The sequence below is a fragment of the Brachypodium distachyon genome, chromosome 4, assembly GCF_000005505.3.
Source record: "Brachypodium distachyon strain Bd21 chromosome 4, Brachypodium_distachyon_v3.0, whole genome shotgun sequence".
Taxonomy (NCBI): domain Eukaryota; kingdom Viridiplantae; phylum Streptophyta; class Magnoliopsida; order Poales; family Poaceae; genus Brachypodium; species Brachypodium distachyon.
In genome coordinates this window covers 30,641,344-30,651,524 of record NC_016134.3, presented here as the reverse complement: position 1 = coordinate 30,651,524, position 10,181 = coordinate 30,641,344, and the positions used below count along the sequence as shown (strand labels likewise).

Genomic DNA, 10,181 nt, shown 5'->3' with positions numbered 1-10,181 from the left:
TACCGCCTCACAATACTCTTGAGCTTTTGTCTTCTCGCTGAGACACACAGATGACCACCCGCCACCTTGTCTGCACGCACGTCTTCGCCCTCAGTGATACACCTCACCGGACAGCCCTTCGACCGTGACGTACCTCCGCTGCTACAGAGCCTCACATAGACAACCACTTGGACACAACTCCTCGAAGACAATCTTGACGAGATTCCCCGGTACTGCACCTCAGCACCACAACCTCCCATCAATGATAGTCAACGACCTTGCCGACGACAGTTTGCCCTGATGCCGAGTACTTTCTGGCGATCAGTATTATGATCTTCCGTTACTAGAAGATCGGCCCACCGCGACGATGACTCGATCAGATCCGCTGAACGCTCCTCCACGTACAACGACCGATTACCCGATCTGATCCACGGACGCCGTTCCGCCACCGTTGCCCGCCCCGAGGCGCTAGCACATCGCCTCCCCGGGGCAAGCGCGTTTTTAAATCTTGGGCCTCGCTCTGATACCAAATGTTGGGTTTGCCCAAAGATCAGTCACATGAAGACGCACACGATCAGGAATTTATTTGGCCAGAGGCACCGTGCCTCTCTTTTTATTTCTTCTCAATATCTCAAATCCCACGATCTGACACAACCAGGGGGTATGCGTGTATATATATGCACACAATACCAAACCTCAAAACCTACGTGGACTAGTACTCTTAGTCCAATTCAATCTAGTTTAATCTCTAGTCGGACTCCAACACATACGGCAACCCTTGCCAAACTAGATATTCCCTAAACGACTCATGCTTGCATCTAGTACTAACCGACTCAAATACTGAATCAAGATTACTCTAACAAACAGCGAGAACCAGGACATGGACTTCGTCCAGGAGCCCCGTGCTGAGGATCCTTTGCATCATGGTGAATCTTATGTTGAGACACCTCAACATCGTCAACAGCAGCCTCCGGTTTGTGCAGTTCATCAAAGGCACTGATCATCGCGAGTTGGAGCCAGCGGGTGCTGCAGGTTGACAAGAAGGATTGGGTGTTTGGGGTCGAGGACAACTTGATTAGGTCCGAGGGTTTCTAGAAGAGAAATGCCAATGTCGTCTTCTTTGTGGGTAGAAGTCGCCTAGTCCAGCTCAGTCCTGCAACCAAAAAGGTCACAGTTGTCTTTCAGAGCAATACAGGAATCTCCAAGGAGCCCAAGCTACAAAAGGCATTTTCATGACTATCTGCCAAACCCCTGCCGTCGTCCAACACACGCACACACCCAGACGCAGGCACCACACACACTGCATACCCTTTTGTGTAGATCACATACACATTATTGTGTAGATCACATATTTCAGTTTGACCTGTAATAACGAAAGTGCAAACTTAAGTGAAAAATAAATTGTAATCATTAGGAACAAGCAACCTTGTTTCCGGATAGAACAACGCCACAAAAACAAAAGTGCTTCATGCAAAAGTGCGGCGAGGCGTCTGGTGCACTTATCCGTGTTTAATCCAAAACTGTACAATTTGCAGGAATGCTTGGCCGTATCATCTCAAGGACAATGGTGAATTCCCTTTGGTCTCCATCTGACACTGCCTTGCATGGTTCCTGTCACTGGTCAAGCCTAGGTTAGAACGATATCGGTACATCGTTGCGCACTCGGCGTGCCATTCTCGGCGATCAGCGCTTTGTGCTAGGCCTCGTGCGTGCTGAGAAAGCACATCCAGGCCGTCCAGGTCGTCCGTCTTGTTATTGCTAGACGACATCGAGCAGCGGCGAGTTGCGAGACGAACTCTGTAGCGTGTGGACCTACTGCCGGCGAGAGCTCAGGCGAGCCGCCGTGGGCCCCGCCTCCCTTTCCCTGGCTCCCCACTACCTCAACATTGGCGACCGGGATACAATTTAGTATTTTTATTCATCTTTGCCGTAGACTTGGCCCACGGTAAAACCAACAGCCACGTTGCCCGGTGGTCTCTCTCCGTCCATTGCTTTTCTTTGCCAAGAGCCTCGAAAATGATTTCACATTCCACCTTTGCTGCAGGTGACAATTTACTGAAGTTGTCCGATTGGCGACGCGGCAGGAGCGAAATGAAGCGTGCCTGAGTCTGGCTTGCAACTTGCTTCCCCTTGGTATTGCCGGCTTCGTCAGCGTACGGATGCCCTCAAACTTCCTTGTGCTCAGCACATGCTGCTCCTCCGGTGCCACGACCTCCTTTTCTTCCTCGTCGTCGCCCTCCTCGTCTTCCAGCTCCTCCTGCTCGCCAGCGACATAGTCCTCATTGCCTACAATGTCAGCTTCCTCCTCAGGATCCCACTCTGAATCCTCTTCTTCTTCTTCCACTTCATCCGTCGCATCATATTCCTCCGTCTTCTCCTCTGCATCATGCATCCATCCCAAGGGTCTCGACAAGAGCAAGCTTCTTCTTCTGTAATCTGTATGGATGCCAAGCAGATGCCTGATTTCTTCCGAACTTTGTCCATGCTACTGGGCTGTTTCATCTCCTTGACCATGTCCCTTCTGGCCTTCTTCTTCTTCTTATGGACCTCCACGGAAGCTGGCTGCCGATCCGCGTTCTCCAAAATTATCTCTTCCTTCACCTCCACCAACTTATCCTCTACAACCTTCTTCACCACCACCGTCTGCTGATGCTCTTCATCTTCATCCCTGTCATAAGATCTACGCTCGCGGCAGAGCTGACCACTCTTCTTCGCTGGGGCACCGTTCTCGTCGTAGTCGTGCAATAGATCTCCACGCGGCGACTGAGGCTCAGCCCCGCCGGAAGCCTTATTTCCCTTCTTCTCCGTGGCTGCCCTTCGCAAGATTTCCTTTGCAGCCGCTCGCTCGCAGTCGATACCTTGCTCCTGCACCATGGTCTCGATCGAAGGCGCTTGAAGACGATGACGATGCAAGGGGTGGCTAGGGATTGTGGTTGGAAGGGGGGGGGTGGTGGGTTGGGGTTGTGGGCAGGAGATGGTGACTGACGCGAGCGCCTTATTTGCGATCAAGAAGCGCGTGACAACGTGACCGCGAGCTAAAAACGGAAGGAAGGCACCCTGATACCCAAGAATGTTGCACTTAACATGGAAGCTCCTCATTTATCTTAGCTTCGAATAAATATTGTTAGTTTTTTATTTCATGCAAGTCTTTTTGTAGTAGCACATTGATAAGCCTTGTAGCTTTTATTTTTGTAGCGTCTGGCTAAGTATCGGTCATGTTGTTAACTAGTTTGCTTGAGTTGTAGAAGCGTTGCCGACAGTCTCGGATGGTAGGCGCATTAGTTGCTGCATGTAAGGGTGGCCTTGTTTTTAGCTGCCGAGAGAAATAAAACGGAAGAAACATAAAAGCCGCACTTGTTGCGTGCGGCACAAAATTGCCCTGTGTTCTTGTGTGTTCGTCTCGTAGGATAGCCACTTTGTGTTCGTGTGTGTCCACAGAGAGGAATCATGAGAAAGCTCCAGCAATCGCCGGCCTGTGCCAACAATTTGGTATCACAGCGTGCGTTTCTGATCCCGGGAGGGCTAGCTGGAGGTGAACCGGCGGCGTCGATTATATACAGCAGATTCTGGATCCGATGTAGCACCGCGCATGCAGTTGCTGAGTCCGAGCGGGATTCTCTCAAAGAACTGCAGCGGGATGGAGCCGATGAAACGACAGAGAGACATATAAAATTAAAAGTAGGAGGAGGAGGAGGAGGAGGAGGGCCGGGCCGATTTGGCCGATTCGGCCGGAAGATTCAACGGGCCGTTTTAGTGCACTTGGCTCAGGAGGAAGGAGAGGCAGTCTCGGGGCGAGCCCGCTCGCCGAGCCTGGCTCATATGTCCAGGCTGGCCTGGCCAGTATTAGGCATCCTGGAATTTGGCAGATCCGCCGGCAAGTCGCGCCTAGTCTGAATTATGATGATCTGTGTACTGATGGATCTACCTTCTCTTACTCAACTCAGTTACTTATCAGGCGCTCAATGCGTAGCTGGAAAAGAAGGTCGCAGAGTTGATGACTGAGAAGGAGAAGCTCAAGAAGGTATGTACCATATCGGAAACCCACTTTGGCTCCCGGGATCCAATGGTCTCTATAGTTCAAACTTCATGAAAATCAATTTCAAAAAAATCTGAATTTTTTTTAGTGTTAGTATAGACGTATACTACATATCTGTACATTTTCGTGTAAATATACATTGATTTGTGGTCTGTACCATGGTTTTGGGCTTCGGCCATAACGGGCCGAAATTCACCGAATTTCGCCCCTTTCGGTATGGGCCGAAAAAAGTGTAAACCGGGCAAAAAAATTCGACCTTTTTTGAATTTATGGCCCAGCCCATGGCCTGAACAAGCCCAGAAGTAACCCCTCATGGTATAAAAACCCAAACCGTAGCCTCCTCTAACCCTAATTTTCATTTTCCCCTCTCCACTCCCTCCTGACTTGTTTTTTGGGGCAAATTTCGGACATTTTTGGGCTAAATTTCGGCCAAATTTCAGTCAAATTTTGTTTAAAATTCAAATTTTGATTTGTTAATTTCGAACGAATTTCGAACGAATTTCAGACGAAATTTCCGAATTTCGCCCATTTCGGTAGGGGCCGAAGAAAACAAAACCGAATCCCAAAACCCTGGTCTGTACAAAAATAAAAAATCTGGAGATGTACAATAGCGCTATTATACATTCCCAGATTTGTTATTTTTGCACAGACCACAAATCAATGTATCTTTACATGAAAATGCACAGATATGTAGTATACCTCTATACTAACACTACAAAAAAAAATCAGATTTTTTGAAACTGATTTTCATGAAGTTTGAACTATAGGGAGCACTGGATCCCGGGAACCAAAAATCCACGTCCCGTACCATATAACCATATCATCATCTATCCCAATTAGCAAGCTACTGCTGAATTGATGAGAGACGAATGCATGGTGCATGACGCGGGAGAAAGATATGTGGATGGAGAAGTACCTGAGGCTCCTCGAAGAACAACAGCAGGAGGCCCACATCATCCTTCACTTTCCTCCTCCTCCACCTGAATATGTGTTGCACACAAACATTGAAAGGCGTGGCTTAATGTGTGAAGTGTATACAAGGATATGTGTTCTACACGAACAATCAAAGAGATGGATTAATTGGTGGACGAGGGGACGACCCTTGCTCGCTTTCCCATGTTCCTGAATTCAAAGTACACATTATCACCATCCTTGAAAGTGCCATGCAAGGCGGGGCGTAGCTCGGCTCTGCCATGGGCGAAGGTGTAGTCATCCCTGAACTTGCAGCGCCCGTTGGAGTCGAATTTCTTGCAGTGCTTCGTCTTGTAGTTGAGTTCCTCCGGCGGCGGCTGATGGTCCAAACTTCTTGCTGCTGTGGCTGCAGCGACCCCACCAGCACGATAGATCCCCTCCGACGGTATCGTCTCCCAGAGGAGGACCTGTGCTCACTGTCACTCGCCACTGATCGAGCCTTCCTCTTGCTCGATCCTCTTTGGCAGGCGGGAGTGGCGAGCGAACGTGTAGTGATGTGGATCAGGTGGGGGAGAAGAAGGTTGAGGAGGGAAGGAGAAACAAATCATAAGGAATTAATTTATAACAAGCAAAATAATTAACTAGGCAGTATTGGGATGATATAACCTAAAATATCACCTTCAGCAGCTGTTAGTCTCTTTTTCCAGGTCATATTGTAGCTTTAATTCGCCTTTCATTCCCTCCTGCCTCGAGAAAAGAAAGGGAACTGCTTGCTGCCAACGGAGATTCCAGAGACTTTTGCTTCTCTATAATAAGTTGGTAGGGGAGACAGACTGCTCCATGCATGAGGTTGTCTAACATCCCTTGCAGGCCCATCTCAGAAGGAACAACGCCATATCGAGACTTTGAGCCTTCTCGATCGTTGGAAAAATAGAGTGCCCGCAACTCACCGAGACAAATTACCAGCTTTGGGCAGGTAAAATGAAGATCCTCCTTCGTCACCTTGGAGTGTGGGAGGCAATAGAGGATGATGAGGTCGATGAGGATATCGACCAAGGAGCCATTACTGCAATACCTCAGTCTATGCTTGATGACGTTATGATGTCAATCAGGGAACATGAGACTGCAAAGCCGGCGTGGGAAGCTATCGGGGTGTCATGGATCGGCGATTACTGCGTCGTGGAGGCGCACGGCCAACATTAGGTTATCAAGCTGCAATCCCTTTATGAAGCATCCAAAGAAACATCAAATAGCTTGCTTTCCACATAAAAAAGAATCTGCAAAGCAAAAATGGTGGCTAGAAACCAGCTGCCGGAACATGACAATGACATATACCTGAATAACCATAGAGCCAAAGGATATTTTGGTGGCCGGTTGTTGTTCCTTATCCACAATGCAGCGCAAGGTCTCTAGCTTAGGTGCAGATATAACTGACACATGCTTGCCCATACCACGACCATGCATGAGCAACCTTTCGAGACTTGGAGCCTTCTCGATGATGAGTTCCTCAGACATGAACATGCCATCATAACGAAAAGTGTAAACGCGGATGCTTACAAGGCTAAGGGAGTTTATGAGGACGCAACGAAACCCAGAGCATGCGTCAAGCAGCAACCCCACTTCAAAGCAGGGCAGCAGTTTGCAACCATATAGCGAAGCGAATCATCAGACAAGGTGACCATTTTAAGCTCCAGTTGCTTATGTACGGGGAAGTGAAGCCCCTGGATGCTGCCGTCAGGGAGGCAGCAAGCTCTCATGGTGAGAACTCGATCTGAGAGTTGGCGAGAATAGGAAGGCAGACGACGGCAGCGTCTTCGGCGGTGCTAGTTGTACACGATACCATGGCTAGATCTGTGGAGGTTGTCGCCGCAGAGGTTGCTGATGTAGTCCACGCCGTCTTTTTCACCCACTCCGACGACGACGCCTGAATGGGTCAGCGGCTCCTCTGCTTTCCTCTTCCTCATGCTACGCGTAGGAGATCCAGCCGCGGGCGCCTCCACCTCGATGGCTAGATCTGTGGAGGGATCTAACCACTAGGCCATCGGAGAGGGATGCAAACCAACCGCCGCCCCCAGGAAGGTTGAAAAATGTTCTGGCCGTTTTCATGGGTTATGCACATTTTTCTGGTTTTCGGCTGATATTTTAGCCGTTTTCGTGGTCTATAGTCGTTGTTTTTCGGGTTTTATGACTATTTTCCAATATGATGACCCTTGGTGCACGTTATCGGTCTGTTTTTGACCGTTCAGGAAAAATCACCGGTCTCCATGCGGCAGCGTCACCTGCAACCAAACGCTCATCCTGGAAGCTCCTCCGGACAGGAGGCTGTCGGTGCTCATCTCTGAGATGCTAGTGATGTCGATGTGGAGCCGAGCAGGAGGCATCTTGCTCACGAGTTGGAGGGGGGGGGGGGGGTTGGGAGTGCTGGTTGACAAGAAGGATTGGTCTACAACTTGATTAGGTTTGACGGCATCGGTGAGAGTGGTGGCAATGCGGTCTTCATTGTGGGTAGAAGTTGCCTCATCCGGCTCAATCTTGCAACAAAAAAGGTCATCATCGTCTTTCAATCGAACAATGCACGAATCTCCATCTCGCAAGCGTTCCTTCACGAGATTTCCTTGCTATCTCTACCATGAAGCCCCCTCGGCAAAGACCCCTCGGCAGACTATTTCATCAACCGTACGTAGATCCACATTTGTCTTTTTTGTGTAGATCACATAACACATTATTTCGTATTGAAATTTTACAAATATGTAGTATACACATGTATTTATATCTAGAAAAAAAAATCTCATCTCGAGAACTTCTCCGGACGGGAGGCTGGTGGTGATCGTCCCTGAGATGCTAGTGATGATGATGTGCAGCCAAACAGGAGTAGCGTGCTCATGAGTTGGAGCAGGCGGGTGCTGGGGTTGACAAGAAGGATTGGGTGTTTGGGGTCGCACACAACATGATTAGGTTCGAGGGCTTCGGGGAGAGGAGTGGCAATGTCTTCTTCATCGTGGGTAGAAGTTGCCTCTGGCACCTCAATCTTGCAACCAAAAAGGTCATCGTCGTATTTCAGTCAAGCAATGCAGGAATCTCCATCTCACAGGCGTGCCTTCACGAGATTTCCTTACCATCTCTGCTACTAGCCATGAAGCCTTTGAGGAGGAGGCTGCTCAAACGGGTGACAGCGCTGCACAAGGAGTACTAAAACATAATAAAACTTACAAATAGGTCATTGGATCATTTAGCAAAGACTACGAGGACTTGCACACCGAACAGTGAAATACATGCCTAACGTGTGAAATTTACACTGAAATGTATACGAGGATATGCATAATACACAAAAAGCCAAAGACAACATGGCTTAATTAATGTGTGAAGCGTGTACGAGTATATGTTATGTACACAAACAATGAAATGCATGGCTTAATGTGTAAGATGTACATCATGATTGTCTATAAGGATATGTGTTGTACACAAACATTGAAAGACATGGGCTTAATGTGTGAAGTCTATAGGATGATATGCGGTGTGCGCAAACAGTGAAAGACATGGCTTAATCATGCATTAGATCCTATAGATGTGACCAGGTAGGACATGTGTTGGGAACACAATACCATGTAACTTCTTGTTTTTGCCTACTCATGGGTGTGGGGAATTCATTAATTAGTTGATATTAATGCGCACAGCAATACCAGGAGGTGGACCTAGCCAGAATCGACATCGCGATCCAGTCCTTGTTGTCCCCTGGCTCTAGCAACTCAAGCGTCGGCATCAGAAGTGTGCAAACCAGCCCTCGATCAAGCTAGGTGGCCGTGCCAGTTAGGGGCAAATATGGCCGTTGCCGCCAATCGATCGCTCACCAAGGTAAACAATATCGTACTTGTTGCTTCTCACCAAAAAAAATCGTACTTGTTGCATGCAAATTACTCATTGTTACATGTGTAAATACATTCATAATGGTATGGCCATGGGCAGACCCTTTCTCTCTTAATGATCCCCCTTCATGTGCTCACTGCGAACTTCACATCGCCCTTGTCCTTGAGCATCCTCTTCGCTCCAACGGACGCTCAACCCTGAATGAAATATGCCAGAGAGCTCGGACACTCTCTCATCCACTGCACATTATCTCCCTTGCTTTTGCAGGTCATGGGATTGCGGAAGGTAAGCCATATATCTTCAGCGAATGTGAGCGGATCTGCGAGGCGACAGCACTTGAGGCAGTTGCTGATGATGTCAACATCCACATAGTAATCGCGGTATAGTAATCGCGGAGGCCCAGGTCATCGCATCAATCGGCTCGGTGAACAGTCCAACACCCACCCGTCCTCATGCTACAGAAGCTTTTGGAAGAACGCTTCCATGTAACGAATTAGTGCGCCGCCTTGAGCCCTTGACGGCTTCGTGGGATGACACGAATCAAGCGTCAATGGCGGCATGGCCTGGACAGCTGTAGGATTTGGTCTGTCCGGCAATTTCTTTTGCTGTTAGGCTTTCAGTTTACACGCAAATTTCATAGTCTATATAAGACACAACAAAAGCGGATTAGAAAAGTTGTGACATGTATAAGAAGCAATAAAAGAGGATCATGAATGCCTCCGTAGTCTGCAGTACAACAACGTTTTTGTACTATCCCACACATGGCGTATTTGCACATTAGCTCCATCAAGCGAGGACAAACAATCCCAGTAGGCGGATATGTGCCAAGTGCCTGTGTGCCAGTGAATAAATTGCACCGTTACGCTGGACCGTTGCTCCGCCCCATCCTAGTTTTCGTTCCTCATAAATACTTGTCCCTGTCGTCTTCTCCAAATTGCACCCAGCCTCCCCCAATTTGGCACAAATCATCAATCAAATGAAAACAAATATTAGTCATACGATCAATAATATAAAAATGGGAGAAATATATAAGTTTTATTAACAGCTCTGTTTTATTGATTAGGCTGTGGAAAGTGTATACGAGGATATGCGATACACACAAAAATAGAAATGCACGGATTAATACATGAAGTGTAAATAGAATTATTTAAGGATATGTGTTGTACACAAAAACTGAAAGCAATGCCTTAATGTGTTGTACACAAGTTCCATAGGATGATATGCGGTGTCACATTAGCTCCTAAACATGTAAATGGGCAACACATGTGTTGGAGACAGAGAGTGATGTAACTTCTTATTTAATTTTGCACAGGCAGGCAGAAGCACGGTATGAGCGCAACACTGAAAAGATTTAGGATCAGTCTACCAAATTAGTGCGCCGCCTTGAGCA

At 48.0% G+C, this 10,181-nt stretch overlaps 1 long non-coding RNA gene across 1 annotated transcript; it reads left to right on the top strand.

The window, feature by feature from the left end:
* The first annotated feature begins 3,968 nt into the window (after positions 1 to 3,968).
* Positions 3,969 to 5,132, top strand: LOC112268861. The gene is made up of 2 exons (XR_002960345.1): positions 3,969 to 4,000; positions 4,912 to 5,132. It is a non-coding gene; the product is annotated as an uncharacterized LOC112268861 (long non-coding RNA).
* Positions 5,133 to 10,181: the final 5,049 nt, after the last annotated feature.